The sequence below is a fragment of the Ambystoma mexicanum genome, chromosome 3q (assembly GCF_040938575.1).
Source record: "Ambystoma mexicanum isolate Mex_15411 chromosome 3q, UKY_AmexF1_1, whole genome shotgun sequence".
NCBI lineage: Eukaryota > Metazoa > Chordata > Amphibia > Caudata > Ambystomatidae > Ambystoma > Ambystoma mexicanum.
This window is the reverse complement of record NC_090926.1, coordinates 51,722,312-51,737,545: the sequence shown is the minus strand read 5'-3', so window position 1 is coordinate 51,737,545 and position 15,234 is coordinate 51,722,312. Positions and strand designations below refer to the sequence as shown.

Here is a 15,234-nt window from a genome sequence, read left to right as displayed (position 1 = left end):
TTGTGTTTCACTTCTGTCTATTAAAGACATTATAAAATTCACAAAGTTTTTTGATGATATCTTTGCAGGAATCCAATACAAGTTAATCAGAAAGAGATATTTCGTATTTTCCACTCCAAAACAGCATAGATTTAAAATTGTTCTTTGGACAAAAATATTAGGGTTTTGATTTGTAAGCACTTCCCAGCCTGTGCCATTTTTTACCATCGTTATTAGTCCATAAAATGGCTGCCCTTTATGATTTTTGTCAGCCGGATATAACAATACCAAATAGCCATCTCTTACTGGTGGAATTCGCAACCATGTTTCCTGCAAACATATTGTGACATTTTTATCTAAGTTCACAGGAAATGTGTTAAATAAATGTAGAAATCCTTTGGTGTGCCATAATATTAGTGTGAAAAGATCTTCATTTCAGTCATGAGATAGCTAATTTTTCTGCGGCACCATCTTTGGTTGATTCTTTGCCTTCCAGCTTTGATCAAAGATACTGGGCCTCATTCCGAGTCGGGCGGTAGGGGATACCGGGCACCGGTAAGGAGACCGGTGCCGGTAATCCCCTACCGCCCGATTCCGAGGTCCCCTAACGGGACCCGTAAGGTATGTTTGGTCAGACCAATAACAGGCTTGCCATTCGCGAGCCCGTTATTTGTGCCCTCCCCATTCCCATTGAGGCCTATGGGGACTCAAATGGGAATGGGGAATGGCATTTTCAATGGGGACTTACCGGTCCCGCAAAGGTCGGACTACACTACACTGGTAAGTCCCCAATGACCTAGACCGGTGCCGGACCCGTTATTGGTGGCAGTCATGGCGCAAATAGCCTTTTCCTCAGCTCATCTCTTTTCTGTTTGTTTGTTAAAGCATCATCTGAATCGACATTTCCATCGTGTTGATTTGTACTTACATCGGTCACTTCGGCTAATATTTCAATGCCTAGAAAGAACAATTCCTCTCTTGCCGCCAGCAGGGCTTTTCATACAGCATGAGATTTTATATGTAGCAAAACCTTGTCCGCTCGGTCTTCAGTTACATATTCTACAATGCCAATGTCTTGTGATGTTATTGTGCGAAGAACTGGCACTGTATGTAATAAACGCATTACATTTCCTCCATTTAAGTTGACTTCATTGTCATCCACAAAGACGTTTTCCACACAAAGTTTCCAAGACAAGGCATTTCGATCAGTCGATGTTAATCTTTTTGGTTTGTGTGTTAGTTTTTGGCATTGTGCTGCTGTTAATTTCGGATTTAAGCTTGCTTGTACTTTATTTGAAGTCGTGGCTTTCGATGAGGACACATTTATTCCTTCCTTTTCATGTCCGCCTCTCTGATTGAGAGGAACCGCACATTTCCCCAAGTTCTTATTTGCATTTATTGGTGCTTTAATTTGAGCCTCCAACAATTTGGCCTTTACACACTTACAAGACAATGCTAAACTTACTGAACATTCTGGCTCATTATCTCCAGAATCTAAGCTCCCAGATCCTTCAGATTCTATCGAGTAAGTGGATAAATTACATAAATCAACAGAAGAAGCTACTTAGTGAGTCAAAAACTCATTAGAATCTAACCTTAAACACTTTTTAGGATTTCCTTTTTGTATTTCCTTAATCTCATCTGGTACTTTAACCTTAATTGCAGTTTGTTTCTTGTGTTTAGTTGAGTCAGACTTCTCTCTTGGGAACAAGCTCGGTCTTGTCGGTGTTGACAGATTCCTTATAAACTTTTTAGACCAATTAGTTTGTTTCTTCGGATCAATTGGTTTTTGCTCCACCTTTTTTTTCAGGGCTTTCAAATTTTTTTGGTTAGCTATGACTTTCGACTGACTTGAAATAGATTTTGCTACTCCATTAAATATTCCAAATGTTAATTTCTCTTTTAACAACGGGATATTAGTCATCGTTATTTGACTCGATTCCTCCGTTGCAGGAGCTGTTGATACTAAGCCCTCTACTGTGCTATCAGGGAGTTCTTTTTCAACATCTGGTTCCGCCAATGGAACGTTTTTTGTTCCTTCAGTTTGAATTTTTTGAATTACCTTTATTGGCATTTTTCCCGAATCTATGTTCTCAGAATTCTGTATCACAATAGGTTCGTTTTTTTTGGGACAGCTGAGCCCCTTGCTCTTTCTCAAGAGTGGACAGTTGTTATATTGTCCAAATTTGTTTGTTTAACCCCCATTGATTGACTTTGTTTGTGTTGTGATGATACAAAATTCTCACTTTGGTAGTCTAAACGCTTTATTTGAAAATCAATTTCACGATCTTTACGCTTTAGCCATTTCATGCAATCCAAAACGGCCTCCATTAAACTTGTTTTGTCATTGTTGACTCTCATGGCAAGGTCACTCAGTCTGTTCTGCCAAGTTGTTGTCTTTTCCGCTTCTTTGTCAAGCCGTATTTGGTGCATTTCATTTAATGTTTCCATTTTTATTATTTTTTCATTTAGATTTCCCAAAATAGCTCTGTTATTGTTGACTACTTCATTAATTGATTCATAGAGCTTTATAAAGGGAATTAATGGCTGTGATGTTGCAGCTAAAACATTTTTGTGAATTTGAATCGCTGCTGCTGCCGACAAATTCGATTTGTTTGGACACTCCTTGCTGGCATTGTTGTCATGCTCTTTATTTGCCGAATTTATATTTTCATTGCCACTATCATCTTGATTTTGGGGAGTTTCCATTGTCAACTTATTACATTGCCTCATTTTTGTTATTTTAAAGTTGTTTGATTCACATGGTTTTGGCCGTTAGTGTATCTCACCAGCTGTTGGAGTACTCGTTCGATCGAATCCGGTTATTTGACCTGCTAAGTGGTACTGTTGGGGTGGTCCCTCTCCTCGCGTCCCGCAGTGGAGATTATTCGTCTTTTCTATTTTTGAAAAGCTCTCTGTCAATCGATCTTTCATTGATTCAAAGTCGGCTTTTAGCCGCTCAGTTAGCCTGGCCTCACGTCCTGCAAGGTCGAGTCCCTTTGGCATCAGATTCGATTCGCTTATTGCATGATCAGGCATCGAACACTGCTTATTACTGACTGAAATTGGCGTTGACATTGACATTGTCAATTTACCTGTGCTGTGTATCATTGAATTGCCATTCACCATTTTGCCATTCGTCGTGCATCGTACTTTTTTGTTTTCCTGATTTTCCTGAATTTCATTATTGGCAGTCCATGTACCGGTCTCCAAAATCTGAGTTTCCATGCTTATTTTGTTGTTGCCGAGAACATAAGAGTTCACTATACAAATCTATCTTCGTTTTGGAAATCAGTATATGATCGTTGTTAATGCTCGCGCTAGTATTGCCACATTGAGTCTCTTCCGACGCTGTTGATGAAATAAATACAAATACATTTTAATCAGTTGTCGGGGGAGAAACTACCATTTCCAGGAGTTCAATGTCTGTTACATCGAACAGCGATTGAAACGCTGCAATATTTATCTCTATAACTTCATTATTCTCAACCAAGTTAGTATCTATATGAGTACGTTCTTCCGCTCTGGCATGCCCACACGTGGCAACAGCACCACTGTGTGAGAAGATTGTGATTAATTCGGGACAGAGCTGACATCACTCACTTTGTTCATCAAGGTTCGTTCATTCATGCAAGCCGAGGCCAAAACCGCAAGTCGAGGTACTGGTGCCATAGTGTCATGATGCCTACCCCTGGGGAACCAGACCAGGTCCAGCAACCCCGGAAGCAGGCATCAAGTTATTTTGAGCAAGCACAAAAACCCCTGTTAGGGGCTGTTTGGGTGCGGTCCTGGTGCCATAGGCGCCAGGCTCATAGAGTAGAACTTACCTGATGCAGACCATGCTGCAAGCTTACCTGATGCAGACCATGCTGCAGAGCTCCAAGCCAAATGAGGCTTGGAAGGGACTATTTTACCTAAGGACTATTTTTTACTCAGGTGGGGCTGGGGAGGAATACTTACCTGGGACTACTTTTGAGGCTATTTAAACCACGCCCGAAGAGCAGCACATGCTTTGCGTTATTCTGCATCCAGCAGCGTAACGCTCACCGTGTCTGCAAGCCTGCATCCAGTCTTCTGCCAGGCCCGCCTCGAGTCTGCAGCTCCTAGAAAAAGGGAGGAACAGAACGAGAAAAGGTTAGAATAAGAGCAAAACATTCGATCCTTATCTGAATTCTGGATCCACCGCGCCTTCGAGCTGAAAGAAAGAAGTATTTACACGCGCCGCCTCACCTGCTGCAGCGCTGCGCTGAACTCATCGGCCTTCGCAGCATCCTCACGATCCACCGCATCCTTCTGCACGTTCCCGCCGCACTCCGGCACCTAAGGGGAACACAAGAACAGCAAAGGTGAGCCAAGGAAATAAACAGAGGCAATAGTAACTACCCCATAGACTTACCTGATTACCGCCGGGGGTACTATTCCTCTTCACGGGTCGGCGCAGTCTCCATTGCATCCTCGCCGTACCCCGGCCCCTAATGGGAACAAAAGGACAACAAGGTGAGACATAGGGACAAACAAGGGGAACTCTTCTCACCACAATAGACTTACCTAATTTTACCGCCATTATTCCCCGAACTTCATATTTTCTCTCCACACCTGGATAAGGGAGCAATCGACAGGTTACATTCTGGCCTTATTTTATTGAACTGTGTTGGATAAGACAAATCCTTACCTGAACTTGTCAGCTACCACGAGGAACTCTTTGCTGGGGTCAAGCTGCAAACTGCAAGGAATCAGACAAGAGTGAAAGTCAGACATGTGAACTCTTACGAACTACATACTTTTCGGAGTCAATATTGTTCTGGAACTCACCAATTCCTTCGAGCTAGTGAAGCAACTGGCTATCAACGCGCCCTTGCGCTCAATGCAGGATGGAGAGCTCATCTTTTCAAACCATCAGGTGAGACTATAAGAGGGGACATCAAAGGTGATCTGAGGGGAGAACAGCGGGGGTGTGGGGATTTACGCTCAACTCCACGGGTGCTTAATTCCCTTTCTCCATTTGCAGAAGAATATTCCTATGGGCCAAGCAAACGAAGCTAGGTGGGCCAGTCCAGTCCGTCATCTCGGCCCTACGCGTCACATTGGTGGAGACCGCAGCTGTCCAGTTCAGATCGACGCCTCTGTGGGAGCCAGGTGAGCGTAACAGAACGCAAAACCTACCCACAAATTCCCACCCGGGCGTTATGGATACCTCAGAGACTGACCAATTGGCCCAATTACTAGGGGAACTGAGGGCTGAAGTGCATTCCGCCCGTCAAGAAACCAATGCTCTTAGGAGAGAACTGATTTTGTCAAAGGAGCGAACTGATGACCTTGCTAGGCAACTATTGCAAAGCCAGGCTGTACAAGCACCCCTACCTGGTTCCGGGGGAAATCGAGCTTCTGTGTTATCGAGTAACCTTGTGCAAATAAACCTACCAGGAAATATTCCATTAGCTCCACCCGAACGCTTTGCCGGAGATCCCAAAAGGTTCGCTGTGTTTATGAACCAATGCCGCTTGCACTTTTTATGCAGACCTGGAGCCTTCCCAAACGATCAAGCCAAGGTAGCCTTTGTATTGTCATAGCTCAGCGGCAGTGCAACTGATTGGTCAATTCCACTAGTTACTCAGGATGACCCAATTCTTCGGGATTTTCAGGGCTTTCAAACAAGCATGGAAAGACTATTTGCCCGGCACTTCCAAGGACAGGCCCTGGATAATGAACTTTTGTCCCTACAACAGGGTAACCAGGACCTTCTATCCTACATCGCGACCTTTAATAGGTTGATAGTGGAAACTGGATGGCCTGAGGTAAAACGAATCACGTTATTTCATCGAGGGCTTCGAGGAGAACTCAAGGATGTCTTGGCTCAAGTCGTGAACCCACCTCAAGACTGCGCTGAATATATAGACTTAGTGGTCCAGTTAGATCACAGACTTCAGAACAGAAAGGCTGATCGAGCCAAGTTTGAGAATCGGGTGTTGGTCAAAACCCACGCTAACCCCAAAGGAGCAGATGCTTCAGAACTCATGGGGTTCATCGGAGGGGTTAAAGGACCCTTAACCCAGAAGGAAAGAGAAAGGAGACGGCAAATGCAATTGTGTCTATATTGTGGAACTTCTGGGCATTTTCTACGGGATTGCCCTGTAAAACCACCCAAGAAGGTGGTAGGAGCTGCTGATAAAAGCCATATGGAGTCAGACTCGGGAAACGACCACGCCCGACAAGCGTAGAGGTCCACTTGCCGAGCTTGAAGAAGGATACTCAGACCTCGCATTTTATCATACCAATGGTCCTCGTAGATCCAGGGCAGCCATCGCGTATGCACGCAGTAAGGGCATACATTGATAGCGGGGCCATAAGAAACTATGTGGACTATGAATTGGCTTCCAGGATGAATCTACCTCTCTGCCGAAAAACCACTTCAGATGTCATCACCACAGTCGATGGAACTGAAATTGCCTCTGGGCCTGTAACTCATTCCACCGCAGAGATGACACTATTGGGTCAGGATGGGCATCGAGAGACTATTGCGTTTGATCTAATCAAAGCCCCACAGTTCCAAGTAATACTGGGGATACCTTGGTTGGAAACACATAATCCTTGTATTGATTGGCAAGAGAAGAGAATAACCTTCCCGGATTGTGCACAAACCTGTTACCCAAAGAAAATCAGAACGCAGGCCTGGCCACAGTAACCACAGCAGTCATGCAACTACCTCCAGAATACCAGGAATTCCAGGATGTCTTCCAAAAAGAACAGGCAAACACTTTACCTCCTCACAGATCGTACGATTGTGAAATCGATCTCATACCCGGTGCACAGCCCCCTTGTAGCAGGATCTATGCCCTTACGGAACCTGAGAACCTTCACCTACGACAAATACTTAGACCAGTACCTTGCCAATGGCTTTATTTGCCCATCCAAGTCCCCTGCATCTTCAGCTTTGTTCTTCGTGCCCAAAAAGGAAGGTGACCTCAGAACGTGCATAGACTACCGCGCATTGAACCAGATAACTGTTAAGAACCGATACCCATTGCCTCTGATCCCTGAACTACTAGACCAAGTGAAGGTCGCTTGTATATACACTAAATTAGATCTCCGGGGGGCATACCATCTGGTACGTGTAAAAGAGGGCGATGAATGGAAGAGTGCTTTCCGCACTAAGTATGGGTTATTCGAATACCAGGTGATGCCTTTCGGGTTGTGCAATGCACCAGCAGCCTTCCAATACTTCATGAACGATGTCCTTCGTGAACTCATTGACATTTGTGTTGTCATATATATTGATGATATTCTAGTATACTCCTCTTCAGAATCTGACCATGTGAAGCACGTGCGAGCAGTCCTTGAGAAATTGCGCCAGCATAAACTATATGCAAAACTAGAAAAATGCGTTTTTCATGCCACAGAAGTTGAATTCCTTGGGTTTATTCTGACCCCAAAGGGAGTCCGAATGGACTCATGAAAGGTGGACGCAATCCTTAAGTGGCCATCACCAAGTTCAGTTAAAGGAGTACAAAGCATGCTCGGCTTTGCCAATTTCTACCGCAGATTCATCCCAGATTTTTCACATATCGTACATCCCATCACAGCACTCTTGCGAAAAAATAAACGCTTTATGTGGACTGAAGAAGCTGAAAATGCCTTCCAAGAGCTGAAAGCGAAATTCACGTTTGCACCTGTATTAAAGCACCCGCGCCCTGAACTTCCGTACATAGTGGAAACTGATGCATCCAGTCTAGCCATGGGATCTGTCCTGTCTCAAAAGGACCCTGAAACTGGCCAGCTTCACCCAGTAGCATTTTGGTCCAGAAAGTTCTCGGCACCCGAGTTAAACTATGCGGTTACCGACAAGGAGTTATTAGCCATTAAATCCGCCTTCAAGGCTTGGCGGCACTATCTTCTCGGTGCCAGGCATACCATTACTGTGATCACCAATCACCGGAACTTACAGTATTTAAAAACAGCCAAGGCCCAATCATCACATCAACTCCGATGGGCATTGTTCTTTGCCGAGTTCGATTTTATGATAACCTATCGACCAGGTTGTAGGAATGGTAAAGCAGACGCCTTATCCCGAATAGGGATGGGAGAGGCAGAAGTGAACCCAGAACCAGTGCCTATAATTTCCGAACAAAGGATTTTTGGCATGACTACTCTACAGACACTAGAGGACATTCAGGTAAAGATCCAGCAACTCTTTGATCCCACAGCCCTGAAGGACTGGGTAAAGAAAGGCCCGGACTACTCTGTCACCAATGATCTGCCTTATTACCAAGGGCGGCTATTTCTGCCACACGAGGAACTACAAGAGCTAGTCATTTCCCGTTATCATGATACCCTAATGGAGGGGCACCCAGGTATTGCAAAAACTGAGGCTAAAATTAAAAGACAATTCTGGTGGCCCACCTGGCAAAAGGATATTAAATCATTTGTGATGTCTTGTGGCATTTGCGCCCAAAACAAAAGTCAAAAGAAAAAAACAGCCGGACTGTTACAACCTTTAGACATTCCGCCTACACCATGGCACACCTTATCGTTAGACTTTATTACTGATCTACCTCCTTGTAATGGGTTTAACACCATTCTAGTTATTGTGGATCTTTTTTCCAAGATGGCCCACTTTATTCCTTTAAAAGGATTACCTTCAGCCTCAATCCTGGCCAAAGAATTCCTCGTAAACATTGTTCGCATACATGGATTTCCGTCCGTGTTGGTCTCTGACCGGGGCAGTCAACTCATTTCACATTTTTGGAAGAAATGTTGTCAATTGGCGCAAATCGACATGAGATTATCAACCAGTCACCACCCCCAGACCGATGGTCAAACGCAGAGGACCAACCAGACTCTTGAACAATACCTGCGTTGTATGTTACATCAGATTGAGAGTAATTGGAAGGACATTCTTTGGATCGCCGAATATGCATACTATAATTCAGTACATTCTAGAACTGGACAAAGCCCCTTTCATACCCTATATGGGCACCATCCTCGAACCTCAGACCTTGACTCACCCCAACACTTAGAAATGCCTGCAGTGGACCATCTACACGCTACGATTACACAAGCCTTTAAGGAGGCAACTGCACATTTAAAACAAGCGAAGGAGAAATATAAGAAGGATGCTGATCGGCATAGAAGTGATACTCCACAGTACCAGATAGGGGATCAAGTATGGTTGGCTACAAAACACATACCTTTCAAGGGAACGCGGACCTTTAACCCTAGATATTTGGGACCTTACTCAATTAAGGCCATTATCAACCCTGTGGCCGTCAAGTTGGACTTACCTGCTAATATGCGAATTCACCCCGTCTTTCATGTGTCACATTTGAAGCCAGTGCAACCAGGGACAAGACTAAACAAGCCACCAGACCCCATCCTTATAGACGGGGAACCCAAATTTGAAGTTAAGAACATCCTGGACTCCAAGATGGTGAAGTCAAAACTTTTTTATTTAATCGACTGGAAAGGTTACGGACCACAGGAAAGGTCTTGGGAACCTAGTGACCACGTGCATGCACCTCGATTGGTTAAAAGATTCCACCGAAATTTCCCAGACAAACCAAAACCACGGCGAAGAACGACTTTAGGAGGGGCCTTGGGGGGTAGTGCTGTCATGATGTCTACCCCGGGGAACCAGACCAGGTCCAGCAACCCCGGAAGCAGGCATCAAGTTATTTTGAGCGAGCCCAAAAACCCCTGCTAGGGGCTGTTTGGGTGCGGTCCTGGTGCCTATGGTGCCAGGCTCATATGGAGAGTCAGTCCTGGCGCCATAGGCGCCTGGCTCATAGAGTAGAACTTACCTGATGCAGACCATGCTGCAAGCTTACCTGATGCAGACCATGCTGCAGAGCTCCAAGCCAAATAAGGCTTGGAAGGGACTATTTTACCTAGGGACTACTTTTTACTCGGGTGGGGCTGGGGAGGAATACTTACCTGGGACTACTTTGGAGGCTATTTAAACCACGCCCGAAGAGCAGCACACGCTTCGCGTTATTCTGCATCCAGCAACGTAACGCTCACCGTGTCTGCAAGCCTGCATCCAGTCTTCTGCCACGCCCGCCTCGAGTCTGCAGCTCCTAGAAAAAGGGAGGAACAGAAGGAGAAAAGGTTAGAATAAGAGCAAAACCTTCGATCCTTACCTGAATTCCGGATCCACCGTGCGAGCTGGAAGAAAGAAGTATTATGCGCGCCGCCTCGCCTGCTGCAGCGCCACGCTGAACTCACCGGCCTTCGCAGCATCCTCACGATCCACCGCATCCTTCTGCACGTTCCCGCCGCAATCCGGCACCTAAGGGGAACACAAGAACAGCAAAGGTGAGCCAAGGGAATAAACAGAGGCAATAGTAACTACCCCCATAGACTTACCTGATTACCGCCGGGGGTACTATTCCTCTTCACGGGTCGGCGCAGTCTCCATTGCATCCTCGCCGTACCCCGGCCCCTAAGGGGAACAAAAGGACAAGGTGAGACAAAGGGACAAACAAGGGGAACTCTTCTCACCACAATAGACTTACCTAATTTTACCGCCGGAGGCATTTTCCCCCAAACTTCATATTTTCTCTCCACACCTGAATAAGGGAGCAAGCAACAGGTTACATTCTAGCCTTATTTTATTGAACTGTGTAGGATAAGACAAATCCTTACCTGAACTTCGTCAGCTACCACGAGGAACTCTTCGCTGGGGTCAAGCTGCAAACTGCAAGGAATCAGACAAGAGGGAAAGTCAGACATGTGAACTCTTACGAACTACATAATTTTCGGAGTCAATATTGTTCTGGAAATCACCAATTCCTTCGAGCCAGTGAAGCAACTGGTTATCAACACGCCCCTGCGCTCAATGCAGGATGGAGAGCTCATCTTTTCAAACCATCAGGTGAGACTATAAGAGGGGACATCAAAGGTGATCTGTGGGGAGAACAGCGGGGGTGGGGGGATTTATGCTCAACTCCACGGGTGGTTAATTCCCTTTGTCCATTTGCAAAAGAATATTCCTATGGACCAAGCAAACAAAGCTAGGTGGGCCAGTCCAGTCCGCCATCTCGGCCCTACGCATCACATATGTGGAGACCGCACTGTCTAGTTCAGATCGACGCCTCTGTGGGAGCCAGGTGAGCGTAACACATAGGGAGCAATACCCATTTACCCATCAACTGCGCCGGGCTCTGACATTGAAACTGAGTTTGTTACCAATCGTATCCTCCCAAATCACATGGTAACGATTTTGTCTCATGCAATGGAGATGATACATTAGTTTTATGATGTTTGAAACGATATAGTTTCGTTTTATGTCGGGTCTGAGGTCCAGGTTCAGCCATTCGCTCACTCTTCGCTTACCTGCTTCCTTCTGTGGACTGCTGCAGACTGAACTCAACGCTTGTACTCTGCGCGCGCTTCATTCACACCGGAAGTTTTTAAAGGGAGTTGAGGCACGCAGAAGGCAAGCTGAATTAAAGGGCCAAACGTCCAAATAATCAAAGCACGAACCCCAAGTAGTTGCTGCAGCTCCTTTCAAGACCAGTGACTGCTTCAGACTGAACTCTGAGCTCGAATTATGCCTCTGTGGCAGACACGGAGGAAATAAGGTAAGGTTTAAGTTTTATGTACAATTACATATCCTAAAAGCTGAACATTGTGCAGTGCAATTTAGGGCTCGCATGCCCTTGCCCCTTCCGGGGAATGGGGACACTGGTAATGAAAATCTCAGGGAGGGTGGGATTTTAAAGATATCCTACCATGTACAGCTTGCTTGAGAGAGATGTTTTCGATCTGCAGCCACAGGTTACAAACCCACCAGCGACGACACAGTATTCACTTAAATTCACTGGGCCTCATTATGAGTCCAGCAGTAGCTGTGCCGGTAAATGGGGACCTACCGGGGCATTACAGCCCCGAAAGTCCCAGTAATTCCCTATTGCTGGGCGCTGGAAAATATTACTCCCCATTGGCATTCGAGTCCCATTGGACTCAATGGGAATGGGGAGGACGGATGCACCGGCACCATTCATTAAGGGTGCCGGTGCATCCGTCAAGGTCTGCGAACGGGTGCCGTTCCGCCCAGCGGGCGGAAAGGCACCCGTTTGCAGACCTCGGATTGTGCCGGTCCGGTAAGAACGGTACCGGTAGCTTACCGGCACCGTTGTTACCAGACAGGCACACTCGTAATGGGACCCTCTGCCATTAAGTTGGGTAAAAAAAGAGACCTATTTTTATAGATCTTAGAGGCAGGAGGATTCCGGCAAACGGATCTATGTTTCATGAGGCTTTGTCATCCTATTTCTGACACCACCGCCTTTTGGGAGCATGTTTTCCCTATGCAGGGGCCGACCTTTGTGGTGCTGTTGGCTTTTAAGATTGTCAGATAAAAGCAATGCAGCTCCCGCGGTATCCGGAATAATTTCATCTTGAATCTACGCAACATTTTTCACACATCGGCCCTGTCCGTACAAAATAAACAACTCTTAACAGTTTCTGTAGCTAATACAATTGCACAGCTGTAGACTGAGCACCCCACATTAAAGCGCCCCTTCAATGTATTGTACCTCTGACACACACGTAATAAAGCATTCAACAGGTAGCTTTTGTTTTCAAACGGCCTTCGGCTGATAAATGTGCACAACAAAATTTGACACAACTGCACAGCAAAGAGTCATGGCGCCCCATATCTACCCTTGACGTCAGCAGACAGTGCGCTTATGCTGGCACATCTCTCCTGCATATAAGGTCATCACTGTTCCACATACTACGTGCGTGCAGCGATACCCATGCACGAGTCAGCAGCGCCGGCTCTGCCTATGCTCCTCCGTTCCCCCACTGCAACGCGCCAAACGACAGGCATTTAATATTAGAGCAGCCTGTGTCTCAGGTGTGCTTTTGTGAGGGGAGAATCGATATTCCATCCAGCAAATGCCGAATAAAACAGGCTTGACTTCAGAGCACCTGCGTTCATCGTGCTGCCTCTGCTCTCTTACTAACACTGCAGTATTTGCTGTACACTGTCTGCTGATGTCTAGAGTGGATATGGTGTGCGTTGTCTCTTTGCTGCGCAGTTGTGTGAATTTGTGTTTGGCACGTTTATCAGCCGAAGGCCGTTTAAAAAAAAAGAAAAGACGCCCCGTCTCTCATAATAAAAACCATGTTGTGAGTTTGCCGTTTCACCCACCATTCTTCAAAATGCTCTGTCTCTGTGTTGACTTGCAAAAATAACACAGGCGTCATAACCGACTCAGCAGAAAGAATGCAATGTTTGTGGTGCGATTAAATGCCAAAGTTGGTCCACTTGGAGAGCCTTGAATTAAGAATTATGTCCCTAGTGTTGGTGGAGATGTCTTTTTACGTGCAATGTATGCTTCGGCGGTGGGTGGCTGTTAAATGTTAGCAGGGTCGCACTGGGACAGGAAATAGGGCCGGTCACCCAAAAATAAGTTGCCCACCCCTCGCCTCAGGACCCATGACCTATGATGACATCACCGGAAGTGATGTCATTTGACCCCACCCTAAAGTGACATCCCGGGAAGTGATGAAACATGACCTTTCACCCCTTGACAAAACAGGAAGTGGCATCAAATAGCATTGTTCCCAAGTACACTAAATTACTGTGAATCCAAGCAAATGTCCAAGGCCAAATGATAATATGTTATTGTAAGCACTTACGCTCAAGCTCTTTTTTTAATAGAACAAGTATGCATAAAATATCACCCAACCTGTGTTGGTACTCATTTATCTGCCTTTTTTTTCCACATTTTTTTTTCTTCTTTCAAACCAGCCCAGGCATGGCCAGGAACCGGCCCCCACTCCCCATGGACAATTTCGGCCCGGCCACGGCCCGAAAGGCCAAGGGGCCAATCCGACCCTGAATGTTTGGACTGGCAAATAAAACACCCCTTTTTTATTAGTCCTGTATATTGCAGGACAGATTCTTAGCAAAACATTGATATTAATATTTGGACGGCAAGCCTTAATGTCAAGCCTGATACCCCAGGGAGAACAAACTCAATTTTCAAATGTCCTGTAAGAAAAAGACTGATGTGGCGGGGCGCTCTGTGCCCCCATCACAAAATTCCTGAGCCTCCGGTAAGTGCCAGAGTGCAGGCAGCTATGTGTTGGCTGCCCTCCTATGAGACATGTGTGAGTGAACAATCAGCACAATGGATGGCTGGGGAGCTTCATTCCAGCTTGAATGTGTGCCCCTGCCTGGCTGTCCATGACCCCGCTCATCAGCTGTTGCTACTTAGCTGTCCCAGTGACCCATCCTGTTTCCTTGGAATATTTCATTATAAATTGTTTGCTTTAAAAGGTGGGCACCTTCTATACTTTGCGAGCATAGTTATTGGAAATTCTTCTCTCTGAGGTTATTTTTCCAGTGTTGATTACTTTTTTTCAAAGGCAAATACTAATTTGTCTTGTGCACCTTTTTCTAAAGGGAAAAGTCAATTGAACTAAATGTGTATATTTCACTTTAAGATATGTTCACTTACTGTGCATATTTTATTACGTGGCAGCTTTTTATTTTTGCTACGGAGGGGGGGAGAGATTCCCACACTGAGTGACGCAAGGGAGCTATGCCCATCCCCAGGTTGAAACAACACATTTTACAGCACATTCTGCAGGAATAGAAACAAGCTATTAGATTTAAACTCTCTGAGCTATCCAATTGTGAAACATTATTCTGTAGAATCAGTTGTGCAGTTAAAAAGAAATATTTATAAGGATATCTACCCATCAACCTCATGAGTCCTTAAAAAAATATATAGCACCACAATGATCAGGTTTCCTAGTGCACCATGACATATCCCTGCTGCTTCTAAGCACTGTAATAATAACTGTTATGTTAATAAGAAATGTAACCCCCACAGTCAACAAATTACCAAATGCTGTGGTATGCACATTTAAGGATAAATAGCTGATAAGATAGTTCAGTGGGTTAAGTGCTCACTGCTGGGGTCTATGTATGTTTGCTCGTTTGAATCCTAGCCAGGTCTACTCAACCATATCTGTCAATGACCATATAGCTCAGACATGTATGGTTAATAACATATAAGGTCAGTGGCACATAGATGAGTACAATGCTGTGGTGCCAGCCTCTTGGTCTGCTTGATGATGAACCATGTATGTATTCCCTTTCAGTTTGTGTGTGAACTTTTGATTTAAAATTTGACTAATTATATTGCCTCTACAAACTTGACCTTAATATATTCTTGACAGTTTTGTTTTTTTCAAAATTTCCTACCAAATCCAAGGGAATTACAGATAGTCAGGATTTGC

The 15,234-nt window shown here is 45.3% G+C and overlaps 1 long non-coding RNA gene across 1 annotated transcript in view; it reads left to right on the top strand.

Annotated features, from left to right (window-relative positions):
• The window catches only part of LOC138582099 (uncharacterized), a 219,404-nt gene that overhangs the window by 164,122 nt on the left and 40,048 nt on the right, over positions 1-15,234 (top strand). The gene's annotated exons all lie outside the window — the stretch shown is intronic.